Here is an 18,762-nt window from a genome sequence, read left to right on the forward strand (position 1 = left end):
CAGTGATGAGAAAAGGGACAACCGATGAGCCCATTGGTTTTCCAAACTATATTTCCGTTTGGATTTCTGCAGCTGAGTCTCACTTAAAGCTGTTAGATAGTGTTCAACCGGATTAAATTTCTTCTTCTGAATCTTGAGATTAATCTTCGGCATCGTCGCCTGGTGGGATAATTATCTTATTTTTTTTCTAAATTATGTTTAATATCGACCAACCATTACATCGTCGCTTGCCTGCCCGATGTAATACATCACAATTTTCCTGGTGTTTCATCCCAGCGACCGTCAAATTGTGGGATACACTTACTAATGTGATTATTAATTCTAGTAATTGTGAAACATTTAAAGAACATGTGAATGGCTTTCTTCTCTCTTAGCTCGCTACCTACTAGATTTTTCTCCATCTTCCTTTTCTTTGCTTTCTCCTTCATTCTGTATTTTCCGATATCGGTGAAGTGTCGTTCGCTGGGCCTTTTGGCTTATAGCATTTGTGCTTTCCGGCAGGTCACCTTCATTGATTCATATAATAATAATAATAATAATAATAATAATAATAATAATAATAATAATAATATTTTTCAAAAAGGGAGATTGTGAAAAAAATACAAATTTGATAAATGAAACAGACTGGAGACAGGAGCTTGATGGAGGGTTATTGGATGAAATGTAAGATAAATATAAAAATAAAATGCATAAATTCTATGAAAAATGTATAGCAGTGGCAAAAGCAGGACAAGACAGAAATAGAAAGCCACCATGAATGAATGCGAGAGCCACTAGAGCCAAGACAAAGAAGTATTTTGCATGGAAAGTAATATTAGTAATATTAGTACACCAAACTTTCCCTGATCCAACCATGCAAGAACATCATTTGTTACACTACACAGAGCAGATTATGTAGAATATAACTTCCTATAGGCAGACTGCTTATCAGGTAAGGCATGGATAGTTGATAAATATCCCAAAAATTGAACTAAAATTACATTCTCCACTATCTTAGACAAAAATGAAAGGTTAGAGACAGGTCTATATCAAGTATATGATATAGATATCAAGTATAGATATCAAGTATATGATATAGATATCAAATATATGATATATCAAATATATGATATAGATATCAAGTATATGATATATATATATATATATAATATATGATATAGATATCAAATATATGATATAGATATGAAGTATATGATATAGATATCAAGTATATGATCAAGTTTACTTTTCAAGGTGGGTCTGACACTTCCCAGCTTTTCTTTCTGAGGAAAAACACACTGCTGGATACTTGAATTTATAATGCATAAAATAAATTTTAAGAGCTCATAGAAGCCTCCCTCACTAGCTATATCAGATAGGGGCATCGGATCGTTCACACAGTACGTTACCTTAATAGGTTTCATTAAGTCACGTAACTTCTCAATACTAATATCATGAAAAGATGACAAGCCAACATAGGGGATATCAGGCAAATAATTTGATTTTATCACCAAGCCTCCCTGGAAGTTACCAACAATTTTTTTAATCTTTTCATCGAAGAAGTTTATAAATCTATTAGCTAGATCAGCATCAGTATAGCCATCTGGAAGCCTTCTAGTGTTGCTCCTATTACCCATTAGCGTGTTTAAGATTGAATACAGCCGTTTAATGTCTGAACCAGCTTCAATAATCTTCTCTCTATAATAAGTACACTTTCTTTGTCTAATTAATCTATTCACAGTATTCCAAGCACTAACATAACCACTGCGGGAATCTTCCGTACGCAAACTACGCCACCTCTTTTCCTTAAGTTTTCTAGTTTTGATGGCATTCTTAATCTCGGTATTGAACCAGGGTGTGTTTTCCCTCACTTTAATGTCTTTAGTGACTACTGGACACATGTTGTTATATTCAGTCTGTAGTACAGTATTATAAAGGTGAACCAGACAAACTAGACAACCATCCATTGTCACATTGTTGCTGTGCTCATGGGGACAACTTTTCTGGAGTTCAGTTGTTAATTTGTTAAGTACATTATCAACTAATGCTTTAGGGTCATAGCTACTCTTAAGTCTAAAAGTGATAGTTTTCTTCGTTTCCAAGTCTCTACTCACATCCACAGTATATGTAATTAACTTATGATAAGGAGATATAGTAAAATCTGGCCCAATATCTAACTGATTGACGCTAACACCCATGGGATCAAAAAGCACAAGGTCAAGCATGTGGCCAGAGCGAGAGGTTACATCGTTTACTTTATTAATACAATATAAAGATTCTAACAGCAATAAAATCACTCCTACACTGATTATGTACATCATCCATCCAAATATTAAAATCCCCAGATATAAACATTTTACCATGTGAATGATCAAAGCCCTCCAGATATTCAGTAAATTCCTCAAAAAACAGCTGACAATTTGTATTTGGTGGTAGATAAATGATAACAAAAGTTAGCCTCTGAGAGGTGTTGACCATGAAAGTTACAGCTGTGTTCAAAAGTTGTAATATATGGTGAAGGCAAATTTCTTAATTGAGAAAATTCATTAGTATTAATAAATATTCCTACTCCACCGCCCCTTCTAGTAACTCTTGAAGTGTGCATGAATGTGTGAGTAGTGTCATTTCCACAATTTTAGATTTGTCTGATTCATTTAACCATGTTTCCGCAATACCCAAAACATCATATGACTTTTCAGCGATTAATTATCGTAGTTCAACAGTCTTATTCCCTACTGACTGAATATTAACAAACCCACATTGAATATTATCATTTCTCCTAGTATCCATGATCAGTCATATCCCTCAGATTGTTTAGCCCAATTTCTAAAGTTTTACATTGCCTGTTAACCTTATGATTTGTTTCTGGCCTTGATAGTCGCACACAATTAATACACTTATACGAATTACTGGAACACTCCTTAGTCAAATGATTACCAGCACACTTGGCACACACAACAGCATCACCATTTTTCTTAAAATTACAGTTATGCTCAGTATGTCCATACCTTTGACAACAATAGCAATTAAATACATGATACCTATCCCTAACATTATACCTGGCCCACTGCAAGCACACATCAACATACCTGTGAATGAGCTCTCTTATTTCTGGGGTGCACCTTAGAATAAAATGACTAGTATTACCATGTGCAGGCTTAGTGAAAATCAATTCAATCTTGTCATGGACACCTTCAGCTGACTGAAGATAGCTGTTCTTAGCAATTAAATATTCATCATCATCATCTTGACACTCTTCCATGGACACATTACAAATCATTATCTTGGGAGCAAACTTCTTAGTCATCCTAGTTTCGACATTACTCAATACACTACTTATCTTATTAGCTGCCCTTTTCCCCTCTTGCTCGTTTGCAAAGTCCATCACAACATTACCTCATCCAGTAAACTTCGTGTTGACCACTGGTACATCTTTCAGGACTTTAACCAGCTCATTCTTTCTACTGACAGCATTATTATGTGAATCAAGTGACTTTACAATTAGCACATTCTTTTTCTTTTCTGCAGCAGCATATGTATCACTTTTCTGGCCTTTATCAAAGTGCAAATTAACCATAGTGTTAATAATCTCCTCTTTCGTGTCAACCAGCACATTTTTCTTTTTATCCAACACAGCTTCAGCACCTGAACCCTCAACAGTGACTACATTTACAACTGTGCTGACTATTTCATCTTTAACTTCATGAATTTTCTGGTGTAAGCTCTCTGAATTGACCACTAACCTTGATATGCACTCACTGATCTCTGGCATTACTCCACCCTCCTCCAACTTTTCTGTAAGTGCACGGTTCTCAAGCTTTAACTGCTGATTTCCCTCAGTCAGCTTGCTAATCACACTCTTCATGCTCTCAGACTCATTGTAGCAGTCCATCACCTTCTTCCTACATGGTTTACACATCCAATCCACCTTCTTTAGATCCCCATCCTGTACACTATGAAGAAACAGACACTTCTTAGGCGACCATTTCTCACAGACATCACACGCTATCCAATCTGAGGAAAATTCTTGCCCCTTAATACACTGCTGACATTTAATAGGGCCCGCCATTCTGTACCCATATGCAGAATACAGTATTTCAGACACGACAGACTATGTAGAGTTGAGTAGGGTCATACTCTTAATGCACCACTGCCCGAATGCACCAACCCTAGGTCTGAATGTACCAAAGGGAGGGTAAAGAGGGTTGTGACAGGTATGTGGGGCGTACAGAGGGTCATGGCAGGTGTGTGAAGGGCAGGGCCGTAGCAAGAAGAAGTGAGGCCCCCCCCCAAAAAAAAAAAAAAAACTTGTGGGGCCCTATACAGACAACCGAGTTTCGTTCCGAGCTGCCCCTTACCCGCACTTTCTGTCCTCAAAAAACTTAACTCTAAGGAACTGGGGTGACTAACCAGGTGAGTAAACCCTCAACACAGCACAGCCTATTCTTAACCAACCCACGCCACAGCACGGCGTCAAGCGGCCATGCGGTCAGCACCCACCTTGAAAGTTATCTTTAATATACCAACTGAATCGAAATGGATACCAATATATAAATACGTACGCCTCAAAGGTGTCCTTCTCCATGTTGTTGAGATCTGAGGTGGTCTGCATCACAAGTCTGATGAGGAAAGTCCACTCACTAGTCAGAGCAATGTCAGTAACACCCAACCTTAACAGAGTCTAGAGAGTAGGGGTGGGCAGGTACCGGTATCAGGACCGGTATTAACGGTACCAGCTAACCGGGACGGTACCAGTACCAGATTGCTCGGTACCGGTACCAGTTGCTCGGATTTATTTATTGGATTTATTGATAATTCTTCATGTCCGATTTTTTTTTTAGGTTGCTAATAAATATGGTTATTGTTATTAGACTATGATCGAGTACATCCATAATAACTATACATGCTATTTTTTTATCGAAAAATAAATATTCTCTTAATTCAGAGAGAGAGAGAGAGAGAGAGAGAGAGAGAGAGAGAGAGAGAGAGAGAGAGACGGAAAGCAGGACAAAATGGTGGGGAACTTGGAGAGACGGTCAGCGGGTGACTCAGCGTCTACACACAGGGCCCATACCACATGGATGCGGAGCGCCGAGCGTCACTAAGATCCAAACGGTACCGGTACTAGCGGCAATGCGCAGTGCCGAGTGATCATGACGCTTCCCGGCACTCAAGTGATCATGAGGCTTCGCGGTACCAGGTACCGGTACCGGGTACCGCGAGGAATCGATTATTTGCGGTACCAGGTACCGGTACCTGGTACCGGTACCTGGTATCGGTACCTGGTACCGCGAAGCCTCATGATCACTTGGGTGCCGGAAAGCGTCATAATCACTCGGCACTGCGCATTGCCGCTAGTACCGGTACCGTTTGGATCTTAGTGACGCTCGGCGCTCGCCCGCCTCCATGTGGTATGGGCCCTGTGTGTAGACGCTGAGTCACTGCCCCGCTGACCGTCTCCCCAAGTTCCCACCATTTTGTCCTGCTTTCCGTTTCCATCACAGCTCCCGTTTCCATTATTTTATTATTTGATTTATTTATTGGAGTTACTGGATAATTCTTCATGTCCGATTCTTTTTCTTTTTTAGGTTGCTAATAAATATTTTTATTGTTATTAGACTATGATCGAGTACATCCATAATAACTATACATGCTATTTTTTTATCGAAAAAATAAATATTTACTTCATTCAGAGAGAGAGAGAGAGAGAGAGAGAGAGAGAGAGAGAGAGAGAGAGAGAGAGAGAGAGAGAGAGAGAGAGAGAAAATAAATATTCACTTCATTCAGAGAGAGAGAGAGAGAGAGAGAGAGAGAGAGAGAGAGAGAGAGAGAGAGAGAGAGAGAGAGAGGGATAATTTACATAGATTTACATAGAAAATCAGACCACACAGACCCCATGGTCCAGACTAGGTGGTCTGTCCTTAAACCTAAGTGATTTTACATTAATCAGAAGGCTCCTAAACGTTGCCTTTCTACTCTAGTTGATATTAAGTTGAAGGAGAGAGAGAGAGTTTTCTTTACAGGAAATTTATTTGGGAATTTCATCAGAAGTCATTAAGAAAAAAAAAACTCCTTCGGGTACCGGTACCGGTACTAGAGTTTTCGGTACCGGTACTACCGGTACTCAAATTAACGGTACTTGCCCATCCCTACTAGTGAGCAACTAGCGTCGGTCGCGGGCTGCGGGCTGTGGTCGGTCGTGCGCCTGGCAGGCGGCATGAAACGAGTCTCGCGAATCGGTCAAGATATTTCGGCGAGCCTTAATCGATCACAATATCTCGCCACACCGGCGCGTTACCCCTGCCGTTTACCCGCCACACGATTCATGACTGAGGGCCTCGTCCAGCGCTCGTGAGGCAAAGTTTACCCGCCACATAGGAAACTGTATGTCGTATGAACGGCCAGTGTCTCATTGACTTGTCCGTTACTCCAGCCGACCCACCAAAGAAAATCGGAATTTCTGAGACTGGAATGAGCGAGATAGGGAGCATGGACTGAGTTGAGCACCCCAAAATGCTCCTTTTCTCCCGAAGCTATTCCTAGGGATATCTCATGACTGCGGTAGCGTATTTTAGTTAGCACCCAAAACAAATTAATTGTAGACTTGCGTAGCGTCGGTATGTCTAAAGTTGAAGAAATTCCTAGGGACATCTCATGACTGGGGTAACGTATTTTCAAGTAATTAGCACCCTCAGACATTACAGTTGAACCACATTAACTATCCACTTGCGTAGCGTAGGAATGTCTAAAATTGAAGATATTCCTAGGGACATCTCATGACTGCGTGCTCGTATTTTCAATCAATCAGCACCGTAAACATTGCAGTTGAACCACATTAAATATACACTTGCTTAGTGTTGCTCACATTCAGTCCGGAGAAAAGGTGCATTTTAGGTGCTCAGCTCAGTCCGTGTTTTGTATCTCGCTCATTCCAGTCCCTGAAAGTCCGATTTTCTTGGTGGGACTGGAATGAGCGAGATAGGGAGCACGAATTGAGCTGAGCACCCCAAAATGCTCCTTTTCTTCCGGACTGAAAGTGAGCAAAATATGTACACTACGCAAGTGTATAGTTAATGTGGTTCAACTGTAATGTGTACGGTGCTGATTGATTGAAAATGCGAGCACTCAGTCATGAGATGTCCCTAGGAATTCCTTCAATTTTAGACGTATCTACGCTACGCAAGTCTGCATTGAATATGCTTTTGGTGCTAATTAAAATACACTACCGCGGTCATGAGATATCGCTTCCCCCTTGCTTCGTCCAGCGCTCGCGAGGCAAAGCGAGCCATCAGGTGCCTGTGTGTTACCCCCGCCGTTTACCCGCCACACGATTCATGACTGAGGGCCTCGTCCAGCGCTCAAGACGCAAAGTTTACCAGCCACACAGCAAATTGTATTTCGTATGAAGGGCCAGTGTCACCCTGACATGTCCGTTACTCCAGCCGTTTACCTGTCACTCGAGGATTCAGTGACTGCTTCGGCAAGCGCTCAAGAGGCAAAGCGAACCATTATAAGGGCGAGCGACCTACCCCCGCCGTTTACCCGCCCAGGTGCTGGCGCGTTACCCCCGCCGTTTACCCGCCACACGATTCATGACTGAGGGCATTGTCCAGCGCTAGAGAGGCAAAGTTTACCCGCCACACAGCAAATTGTATGTCGTATGAAGGGCCAGTGGCTCCTTGACTTGTCCGTTACTCAAGCCGTTTACCCGTCACTCGAGGATTCAGTGACTGCTTCGGCAAGCGCTCAAGAGGCAAAGCGAACCATTATAAGGGCGAGCGACCTACCCCCGCCGTTTAGCCGCCCAGGTGCTGGCGCGTTACCCCCGCCGTTTACCCGCCACACGATTCATGACTGAGGGCATTGTCCAGCGCTAGAGAGGCAAAGATTACCCGCCACACAGCAAATTGTATGTCGTATGAAGGGCCAGTGTCTCCTTGACTTGTCCGTTACTCCAGCCGTTTACCCGTCACTCGAGCAGTCAGTGACTGCCTCGGCCAACGCTCAAGAGGCAAAGCGAACCAATATTAAGTGCGAGCGAGCTACCCCCGCTGATTACCCGCTTGCCTCGTCCAGCGCTCACGAGGCAAATCGAACCATTATTAAGTGCGAGCGAGCTACCCCCGCTGATTACCCGCTTGCCTCGTCCAGCGCTCACGAGGCAAAACGACCCATCAGGTGCTGGCGCGTTACCCCCGCCGTTTACCCGCCACACGATTCATGACTGAGGGCCTTGTCCAGCGCTCAAGACGCAAAGTTTACCCGCCACACACCAAATTCTATGTCGTATGAAGGGCCAGTGTCTCCTTGACTAGTCCGTTACTTCAGCCGTTTACCCGTCATTCGAGCAGTCGGTGACTGCCTCGGCCAGCGCTCAGGAGGCAAAGCGAACCATTAAGGGCGAGCGACCTACCCCCGCTGAAGTAACGGACGTCACTCGAGCAGTCGGTGACTGCCTCGGCCAGCGCTCAAGAGGTAAAGCGGGTGCTCGGTGCGCACGGTGGTCCGTCTCCTTAGCTGGAGGCGCTTGCATGCAGGGGGCGCAGTCCCGGGACTTGCCATTCGACGCCGTCGTGCAAATCTGTTGTTGGCCTCGCCGACGTTGCTTGGGCTCTCGGTTGGCGCGCCGCGCGTCAGGCGGGCTTCGGGTGGGGGTCTCGACTCTCATCCGGGTTCGTCCCGCGCGGCTTTGCCTTCCGATCCTGCTCTGTCCGGAGTGGCCTAGCACGCGTGCTGTCGGGAAGTACCTTGAGCAGACATGTTGGGACCCGAAAGATGGTGAACTATGCCTGGCCAGGATGAAGCCAGAGGAAACTCTGGTGGAGGTCCGTAGCAATTCTGACGCGCAAATCGATTGTAAGAGCTGGTTATAGGGGCGAAAGACTAATCGAACCATCTAGTAGCTGGTTCCCTCCGAAGTTTCCCTCAGGATAGCTGGTACTCGCTGAAACGGAGTAGTTTCATCCGGTAAAGCGAATAATAAGAGTTCTTGGGGACGAAACGTTCTCATCCTATTCTCAAACTTTAAATGGGTGAGATGCCGAGCTTGCTTGAAGGCTGAAGCTTCGGCGACTAATCCGAGTATCTAGTGGGCCAATTTTGGTAAGCAAAACTGGCGCTGTGGGATGAACCAAACGTCGAGTTAAGGGGCCTAAACGAATGCTCATCTAGACCCCATCGAAAGGCGTTGGTTGCTATAGACAGCAGGACGGTGGCCATGGAAGTTGGAATCCGCTAAGGAGTGTGTAACAACTCACCTGCCGAAGCAACTAGCCCTTAAAATGGTATGGCGCTCAAGCATTCTCCCGATACTCGACCGCCGGTGGCACTAAGGGCCAAGCTCCCCTCTTCACTGGGGGGAGCCCAGGCCTCCAAGCCCCGGCGAGTAGGAGGGTCGCAGGGGTGAGCGCTGAAGGGATCCGGCGCAAGCCGGCCTGGAGCCGCCCCTGGTGCAGATCTTGGTGGTAGTAACAAATAATCGAGAGAGAATTCCCTTGAAGGCCGATGTGGAGAAGGGTTCCATTTGAACATCAGTTGGACATGGGTTAGTCGCTCCTAAGCCCAAGGCCTTATCCCACGCTAGAGGCAACGGCCAAGCGAGTTGTCGTCATCCGTGGCGGCCTATCCGTGAGAGATTCTTCTCAATTGCCGATGGGTATTCGTGGCGAAAGTGATTACGGTACTTATTCCGTAACCAGGCCGGGATGCCAACCGGGGCTAGGTTCCTTCTTGGGACGGCCCTTAGTGCAGGAACCCGGTAACGGGAACCAACTCGCGTCCACGGCGGTGGTCCGGGGAAGAGTTTTCTTTTCTGTTTAAGGCGCAGTGACCCTAGAAGCCACTCGCAGAGCGAAAGGGTGTTGGTAACACCGTCTGCCGTAGAGCGCCGCGGTTCTTGCGGCGTCCCGCGTACCACTGCCGGTCCGTGAAGCATGCGAGGCAGGTAACTGCATGGGGCGAAGCGGGGGGGTCTTCTGCTGCTGCCCGCTGCCGGGCGACGTTCTGCGGCGTCATGGCGCGGTGCACGTACGCAGTCGGCCTCCGTGATGCACCCCAGTTTCGGGCCTGTGCGTACCGATATCCGCAGCCGGTCTCCAAGGTAAGAAGCCTCTGGTCGATAGACTAATGTAGGTGAGGGAAGTCGGCAAATTAGATCCGTAACTTCGGGATAAGGATTGGCTCTGAGGATCGGGCCAGTCGGGCCCGTGCGGGAAGCGGGACTGGGTTCGGGCGCTGGACATGGCTCAGAGGCTCAGAGCTGCGCGCGGTGATGGGTGATGCCGTCTACCCTGCGGCGCCGACGTCGCCGGTGTCCGCCCATCCTCAGTGTCTCGCCTTCTCCGGTGGCGGCGACCCATTCCAAATTCGGCCTCGCGTCGCGCTGTCCTTGTTCTATCAGCTCGCCGGTGCGGCGGTGCTTGTGGTCCGGGTTCGCAAAGGGGGCCGGCGGACTATCACCGTGTCGTTTCGGCCCTCAAAAGCCCCGGCGCGGCGTCCTCCGGTCGCTCCCGGTCCCACTCCGCCGTCCGCGCTAAAGCCGGCGCGGCGGGGCAGCGCGCGTTGGGGAATCACCGCAGAGTTCGCGCAGCGCCGGTCTCGCAGGCGGGACACGCTCATGCGAGGTGGGGCCAACGGCCAAAGCCATCTTGATATAAAAGCCTTAGCCTGGGATCGATGACGTCACGCGTTGGGTCCGCAATGCCTCACTCACTAAAACTCTTCTAATTTCTCATCCACCTTTTTTACGCTATCCACTAACATTATTAATAGTATCATTATGATAACTATTATTGTTATTATTATTATTATTATTATTACCTTTTAATTATTTATTATTTATTATTATTATTATTATTATTATTATTATTATTATTATTATTATTATTACTGTACATGATTGCATGTATTAGTAGTAATTTTATATTTACTTCATCTTGTATAGTAAATCTAGATCTCCATTAGTTTTTTTTTTATTTTTAATTTAGATCCTGGTTTCTCTAATAAATGTATAACTTACCTTTATCCAGATATAGCATTAGTCAGGGAAATAAAAATATTGATGAAAACATACCATTTACTTTAATGGAAAAAAATAAATCAATAATATTTCAGGGAGTAAATATCAGGTCAAAACAATATTTGTGTAGATAAATGTTGTGCCCCAAAATAGAAAATATGCTCAAGAAAAAAGGGCAATACGTAAATACTAAAAGCATTTATATAAATCAATCCCTACCACTCTACAGAGCATATATCATCAGTCACACAACCATCCTCCATTGCAATAAAATACCTACATTGATCCTTAATTGAAAATGTCTTAAGAGATAACCTATATACTGTCTTCTAAGACTCTTTCAATGTTGACAGCTTCCTTTTTTTATCGTCCTTTCGGCCTACTGTATCATTGTATGATTTTGTGAAGTTATTCAACAAAATATTTGTCACAGGCCAAATACACATCCTCAGAAGTTGACTTACTGATGTATTACATGGACAACATTCCTCTACATCAACCAGAGTCCCTTGAAAATTCAGTGATAACCTAACGAGGGCTAGTCGTTGGTTACTGGTGCACTGAATAAATTCTGTCTTAAAATTGTTTAGGAGAGCTTGAAATATTTGATAGGTGTGGATACACACAGACAGAGTGAAATCTGTTGGCCATTTCAAGCCTCCTCTATCAAGACTGTGGAGATACTGACATTCTTCAGGAATTTCTGCCTCCATTACTTTATCAAGAGAAATCCGACTCACACACAGGTCACACTTAAGTCTTTTCCTGACTACATGAGCTACATAACCAGCAATGTACATCATCACACTTTCATCTTGCTTTGACAAACTCTGCTCTTTGACATACTTCTCAACACCCTTGAATTTCTCCAGACAGTCTACGGATTCAGAGTGAGATTTAGATTCAAGTTGAGAGTGGTTCAATTCAGTGAGAGTTAATGGTCCAAATTTTGATGAACCCATTGAAAGAACATTAATAACTTTGATTTTCCTCTCAGATTCCATTACTTGAGCAACAGCCACATTATAATTTGCACCACTCATTTTCCTGTATTGTCCAAATCTACCTTCCAGTTTGTCTGTTTGGAACTTTCCCAACAAAACATAGCGAAAGTCATGGTCTTTCAAGAGGTAATCACATAACTTAACTAGGGTTGCTGTAGTGTGCTTCAGAGCAAAAGCTGTTTCTCGCGAGAGCTGACCAATCCTTTCATGCTGCACCAATTCCATTCCCTCCCAAGCTGCAAGCCACTGATCAAAGGTAGTGAGAAACAGCAAGTTTGGATCTGTAGATGAATCCTGCCTGATGGGGTCACATTGTGCTTGACGGAGGGCAACACCTTTATCTGGAGTTTTAACATTTACTATATGCCACCATGACATGATTTGTTGCAAGAAAGCAGCAGTGCCTGACACACCTGGCAAATTCATAGTTTTCAGTGCAGCCACATTCTTTTCATCAAACAACCTCACAACAAGCTGTACATTCTGCCTTTCTAAGTTATTGGGGAAAAGTACTTTTCTGATAAGCCTGGAGCTAGCTTCACACATTTCTTTCTTTCTTTGGCATACAGTTCTTTCAGTGGCTGTAAACTTGCTTCCTCTTGAATTGTGAGGTTGGAAGGTGAAGGTATTACAAAAGTTTGAATGGGTTTCTTCTGATTGAGCCAATTATTTCGTATACATTTTAGCAAATGGACTGAATCAAACAGGAGGAAAAGTTGCTCACTTGAATCATAGGGATTTGAAATGGAGGGGGTAAGAGGCCCATCACATAACTTTTCAAACATCTTTCTATTAACCCTGTTATTGTCAGAAATCAATGAAACAACTTTATATCCAATATCATGTAGGAATGCCAAAACTTTGTGTGTTAAGTCAAGTAGGTTGTCAGCTGTCAGTTTGCAGACTGGATACAAAGCAGCAACATGCTTGTGCTTTGATAAAAGTGATGAAATCATGAAAGCCTGAATTGTTGTTGCTGGTTCATCTGAATTCACAGAAGCACCATAAATTTTCCCTCCTTTATAAGAAAGACCCTTCTTTACATGTATCTCATCAAGCAGTACGTTCACCAGTTTTTCTTCACTTTTCAGACTAGAAAATGTTTCCTTCAGAAACAGTTCATGTGAATTTTCTGTATTTAGACACTTAGCACCAGTAGATATACTCAGTTTCCTAAGGTAATTAGGTGAGGAAGAACGAGAACTCCACTGTCACGCAGACTTGTGTACAGTGATGGATTGGTCATAAACACACTGTAAGACCAAACCAAAAATCACAGCTGTATTTCATACTATCTTTGCAGATCAAACCTAGTTGTTCAGCACAGAACCACATCACTTTCTTTTGGAGCTCATTTCATCGTTGTCAGTTTCCAAAATCTCTTCAATAGTTTCTTTACACTGAGTAAGTTTTTCAGTGACAGTTAAAGTTGATGCAGATTCAAGATTAAGGTGACTAAGTAAATTCTCAAATTTTGACCACAAATCACATGCATTTGCTTCTCCTAAAAGCCACTTCAACTTTCTTGGTTTTAAGGTATTATTTTCAAGCCACACTGAAACTGTTAAATCTGACATAACTTTAAAGGACACTGTTAGCTTTGGTTGGCCATCGCAGTTAATTCTAAGGAAAGACACATAGTCATCACTGGAAAGATGCAGCCAACCTTTAGAGAGCTTTTCAGTAAATCCTTCACAAAATTCTTTAAAGCTGTTTATTTGGTCTTTCTCAATCCAATCACTGAACACCATTTCATCACGTTCAATTAGCTTGTCTCTCCTTTCCTGTGGAGTGGTGCGAGGAGCTGGTATTTCCTTGGACATATACTTGGGCTGGTTTTCAAAGATGGTTGGACAAGCATCTTTATGTAGAGATGGCCTGCCTCTCTTTGCTGTTACTACAGTTCCATCAGCGTGTGTCATACTGTCTTCTGTAATAATGAAACGTTTTCGGAAGTGCTTGGAACAAACAATTGTATTTTCTGTTGGAGTAAAGTCTTTCCTGTGGATAGCCCTCATCCACTGCTGCCGTCGCTGTTCATCTTTAGGGAAACTTAACGCAGATTCATATGCATATTTATAGTTGGACTTGCATCCTGGCACACAGCATGACCTCGGCATCTGCAAATACAAGTTTTATGAAACCTTGTAGCAACAATGTGATAGGCAAGTTATTGAAAATATTATGGATTTATTTATAGGTTGGACCCTTTCCAAGTGTGGATCTGTCGATGCCTCTTCTAAGGCCAACCCCCTTGTTTGGGGAATCTGAGCCTGGCATATAGATAGATTTTTAATAAATAACAAGTGGTAATCAAAGATTAGAACCCGTTTGGAATGTATGGAGTAAAGATTGTATATTAAAATATAAGTTAATATAATCAACTGATATCGCCTTTAATATCTACTAAATTTTACATTACTCGTTTTGAGCAAATGCGTTCATTTGAGTGTAAATAAAGTATATACTCATATCTAAGTAGTTAGGTATAACCTAGAGAGAGAGAGAGAGAGAGAGAGAGAGAGAGAGAGAGAGAGAGAGAGAGAGAGAGAGAGAGAGAGAGAGAGAGAGAGAGAGAGAGAGAGAGAGAGAGAGAGAGAGAGAGAGAGAGAGAGAGAGAGAGAGAGAGAGAGAGAGAGAGAGAGAGAGACTACACACACACACACACACACCTCAACAACCCTCACACAATGCTCAATGTTAATTAATACAGTCTAATATATTTGTCCTAGTAGGTATGTCTACAACCTGCACTGAATAATTATCCTGAAAACTTTCTATGATCTTATTTTCTGCACGAGTACCACCTACAATTGTTTCCCAGTTTGCTGAGGCAAGATCAAAATCCCGTATAATAAGTGCCCGCCTAGAAATCCCCTATTTACCTCACCTACTACCTATAATGTCATCTACTTCAGGTGACTGATTTGGTGGTGTATACAAAGCTCCAATTCTTACTACCTTGTTTTATTTGCGCTTATCATCAACCCACAAAGATTATATTATATCTGATCCCTAACCTAACTAAGGAAAATGTGTTTCATGTAAGTCACTACACCCACACTATTTCCTATCAGCTCTCTGATTAATATAGGTATAGTATGGTATACCCATCTACATCATACTCTTTCCTACTCTCCTTAAACTTTTCATTATATAGGTATCCATGCCTCTATAATACATACTACACATAAATCTTCCTCCATTATATAACTAAATAACGCATCCTTCTTGTTTCTCAGGCTTGTAGCCTTAGCATAAACATTTCAAGTATATCATCCTAGATGTTCACTTTTTCATAATTCTGTTCTCACCTGTTGGCACGTGGCTACAGTTTCTAAAATCTATACAGAACGAACACCCGTTGCTAATCCTATCTTGTTTATTCCTATCACCTATCAGTCATATATTAATTTTTATGCAATGTTAAATTTTAAATTCTCACCTTTGAAAGACAGCTGTTTCACAGGAAGAACTAGTCAAAAGTAGTTGCCAGGAGTAACACTAGCTCACAGGATCATGCTTATGCCAGCCAACCAGAGATGCATATGTATGAAACCGGTCCATGATGCCTTGCAGTAGATTCAGTCTACCTAGAAACAAAGTGATAATTAACATGCGTATTGTCAAGGTGTATTATATCATTCACCTCAGCAAATAGAAAATTCATAAGAACTTCCATCATCAGTTATTACATTTATAATTTAATATCCTGAAAAGGGAGATATTTTACTTTTTTTATATCAGGGGCTGTGGCCAAAGGAAAAAAAATGTACAACAAAAAGCCCGCTAGTTGCCACACCCAAAAGCATTAAGTTAAGAGAAAATCCGGAAGAATGACCAATTTAGTTAGGAAGATGTCTTGATACTTTACTCTTTAAAGAAGTTAAGTTGTAGTGTGGGAAAATAGTCAGGAAGAGAGTTCCAGAGTTTACCAGTCAAAGGGATGAAGGAGTGAAAGTACTGGTTAACTCTTGCATTAGTGAGATGGACAGAATATGGGTGAGAATGCAGCGGGGCCGTGGGAGGGGGGAAGGTAGACAGGCAGTCAGTTCTTGAGAGCACTGAGAATTATGCTATTATAACTTAATCAGTAAGCTGAAAACGCCCTCTCCTTTAGATTACCAAGCTTAAAACAGCATCTTCTATAGACTAATGTTTATAAACACCTTTCTCCTTAGAGAATCAAGCTTAAAACACACCTTTCTCCTTAGACCAGCAAGATTAAAACATTTTTTTTGTCTCATCAAGGTAGTGCAGAAGAGGCAACCTCTATGAAAGGAGGACTGCGTCTTACATTTACCTAATTGGACCAACAAGCTTAAAATACCTACTTTTTTTCTTCTAAGCCTGTGTCAACCCTGTTATAGGAAGGTAACATTTTTTTTTAACATGAAACTTATTACACAGTTTATGAACTCTTGAAAGCCATAGGTTTAATTATGTCATGAGCTTGTCTCATATTTAAGTGAACACATCACACCGAGCCACACAACACACCACACATCATACCCAGCCAAACTACACCACACACACACACACACACACAATATACTCAGCTCACCGAATCATAAATCACACTCAGGAACACCAAACCACACAAGCTATACCGCATATCACACCCAATCACGTCACACCACTCACAATACTGAGCCTCTGTGTCAACTCCTTACACACCCGGACTGCTACGAGTACACCACGCTACATAATCACACCCAGCAAGTCGATGTGCTCTGCATCACACCCAGCCACTACATACCACACATCACATCCAGGAACACTACCAGTACACCACACATTTCACACTGCCTCATCACACAAGCCACACCACAAAAGGTCACGGATATTTTTCATACCTTACTTTCCTGATATCGGAGATAACAAGCTGAGCTCATTCCGTAGGGGAATGTCTGGCTGCCTCGACAGAGACTGCAAACAGGCAAAATATGAATTACACACACACACACACACACACACACACACACGTTCATATACCTGCCAGTTACCTTGGGGAGTCAGAGTTATTTACAAGGCAGGCCGGAATCACCAAGGGCGGAAGAACTATGGGTCGGTGTGACCAGGGCCAGAATAACTGTGGGATAAAGGGACTTGTTACTGCTTATCACAGGGGATTTAGGATTTATGAAAGATAATACCGCTGCCAAATTACAAGACCGACGTCAAGCATTCATCACGGTGTTTGGAATGATATGACACATGATATTCACGTGAGTTTTACAGTTTTATACAGCACTATGGTAATAAAGTACTGTACTAATTCAGTGTTGTCCAAACTGGGGTCCGCGTACCCCTGGGGGTACGCAGTATTGATCAAAGGGGTACGTGGAAAGACGATGAACACACACACACACACACACACACACACACACACACACACTAAAGAAACTTCCCATGTTCTATGAAGGAAAAGAGAGAGGGAGGGACGGGCACCTTTATGAAGGACGCGTAATATACGTGTACCTAAATATAATATAATATAATATAATATAATATAATATAAATATAACATAATATAATTGAGTTTCATCAGCCATGGGGGGTACGTAACAGTAGGAGAAGGTAATACAGGGTACAATAGGCGAAAAAGTTTGGACAGCATTGTACTAATTCACAACTAAATAAGTTTCTCACCTTGTACATGGAGTGTCACTGTGTTGGAGCGAGTACATCCGACCACCACAATGTTTGAAATGCAACTGACGCTCCTTGTCCCCCTCCCGCGCCGCCCACAGCTGGGCGGCCACCGCCAGCCAACGGACCCGACGCGTGACGTCATCGATGGTTTTCGCTGCCAGGCTAAGGCTTTTATATAAAGATGGCTTTGCAACGGCCCGGTGTGCGGCGGCTCGCATTTCGCGGTGGCGTCTCTAGCCCTTTCGCCACTCGTGCCGAGAGCTCGGACCGGCGTGTCTCCGGTAATCGGCGGGGGTAGGTCGCTCGCCCTTAATGGTTCCTTTGCCTGTTGAGCGATTGCCGAGGCAGTCACTGACGGGCAAACGGCAAGAGTAACGGACTCAGGCCTCGCGAGCGCTGGCCGAGGCCAGCGGGTAATCGGCGGGGGTAGGTCGCTCGCCCGTAATGGTTCGCTTTGCCTCCTGAGCGCTGGCCGAGGCAGTCAACGACTTCTCGAGTGACGGTTAAACGGCTGGAGTAAGGGTCAAGTCAAGGAGACACTGGCCCTTCATACGACATAGAATTTGATGTGTGGCGGGTAAACTTTGCGACTTGAGCGCTGGACGAGGCCCTCAGTCATGAATCGTGTGGCGGGTAAACGGGGGGGGAGGGGTGGGGGGGGAGGGTAACGCGCCAGCAATTGATGGCTCGTTTTGCTTCGTCACCGCTGGACGAGGCAAGCGGGTAGTCAGCGGGGGTAGCTCGCTCGCACTTAATAATGATTCGTCTTGCCTCGTGAGTGCTGGACGAGTGAAGCGGGTAATCATCGGAGATAGGTCGCTCTCCCTTAATAATGGTTCGCTTTGCCTGTTGAGCGCTGGCCGAAGCAGTAACTGACGGGTAAACGTTGGGAGTAACGGACTCAGGCTTCGCGAGCGCTGGCCGAGGCCAACGGGTAATCGGCGGGGGTAGGTCGCTCCCCCTTAATGGTTCGCTTTGCCTCTTGAGCGCTGGCCGAGGAAGTAACTGACGGGTAAACGGCGGGAGTAACGGACTCAGGCCTCGCGAGCGCTGGATGAGGCCAGCGGGTAATCGGCAGGGGTAGGTCGCTCGCCCTTAATGGTTTAC

The 18,762-nt window shown here is 43.9% G+C and overlaps 1 long non-coding RNA gene across 1 annotated transcript; it reads right to left on the bottom strand.

Moving 5' to 3' along the window:
• Positions 1-14,075: 14,075 nt before the first annotated feature.
• Positions 14,076-17,722, bottom strand: LOC126991517 (uncharacterized). Its single transcript, XR_007745623.1, has 4 exons — positions 17,653-17,722; positions 17,007-17,092; positions 15,446-15,593; positions 14,076-14,120 (listed from the first exon to the last, which is right to left on the bottom strand). It is a non-coding gene; the product is annotated as an uncharacterized LOC126991517 (long non-coding RNA).
• Positions 17,723-18,762: the final 1,040 nt, after the last annotated feature.

The sequence above is a fragment of the Eriocheir sinensis genome, unplaced genomic scaffold, assembly GCF_024679095.1.
Source record: "Eriocheir sinensis breed Jianghai 21 unplaced genomic scaffold, ASM2467909v1 Scaffold296, whole genome shotgun sequence".
In the NCBI taxonomy this organism is placed as follows: Eukaryota; Metazoa; Arthropoda; class Malacostraca; order Decapoda; family Varunidae; genus Eriocheir; species Eriocheir sinensis.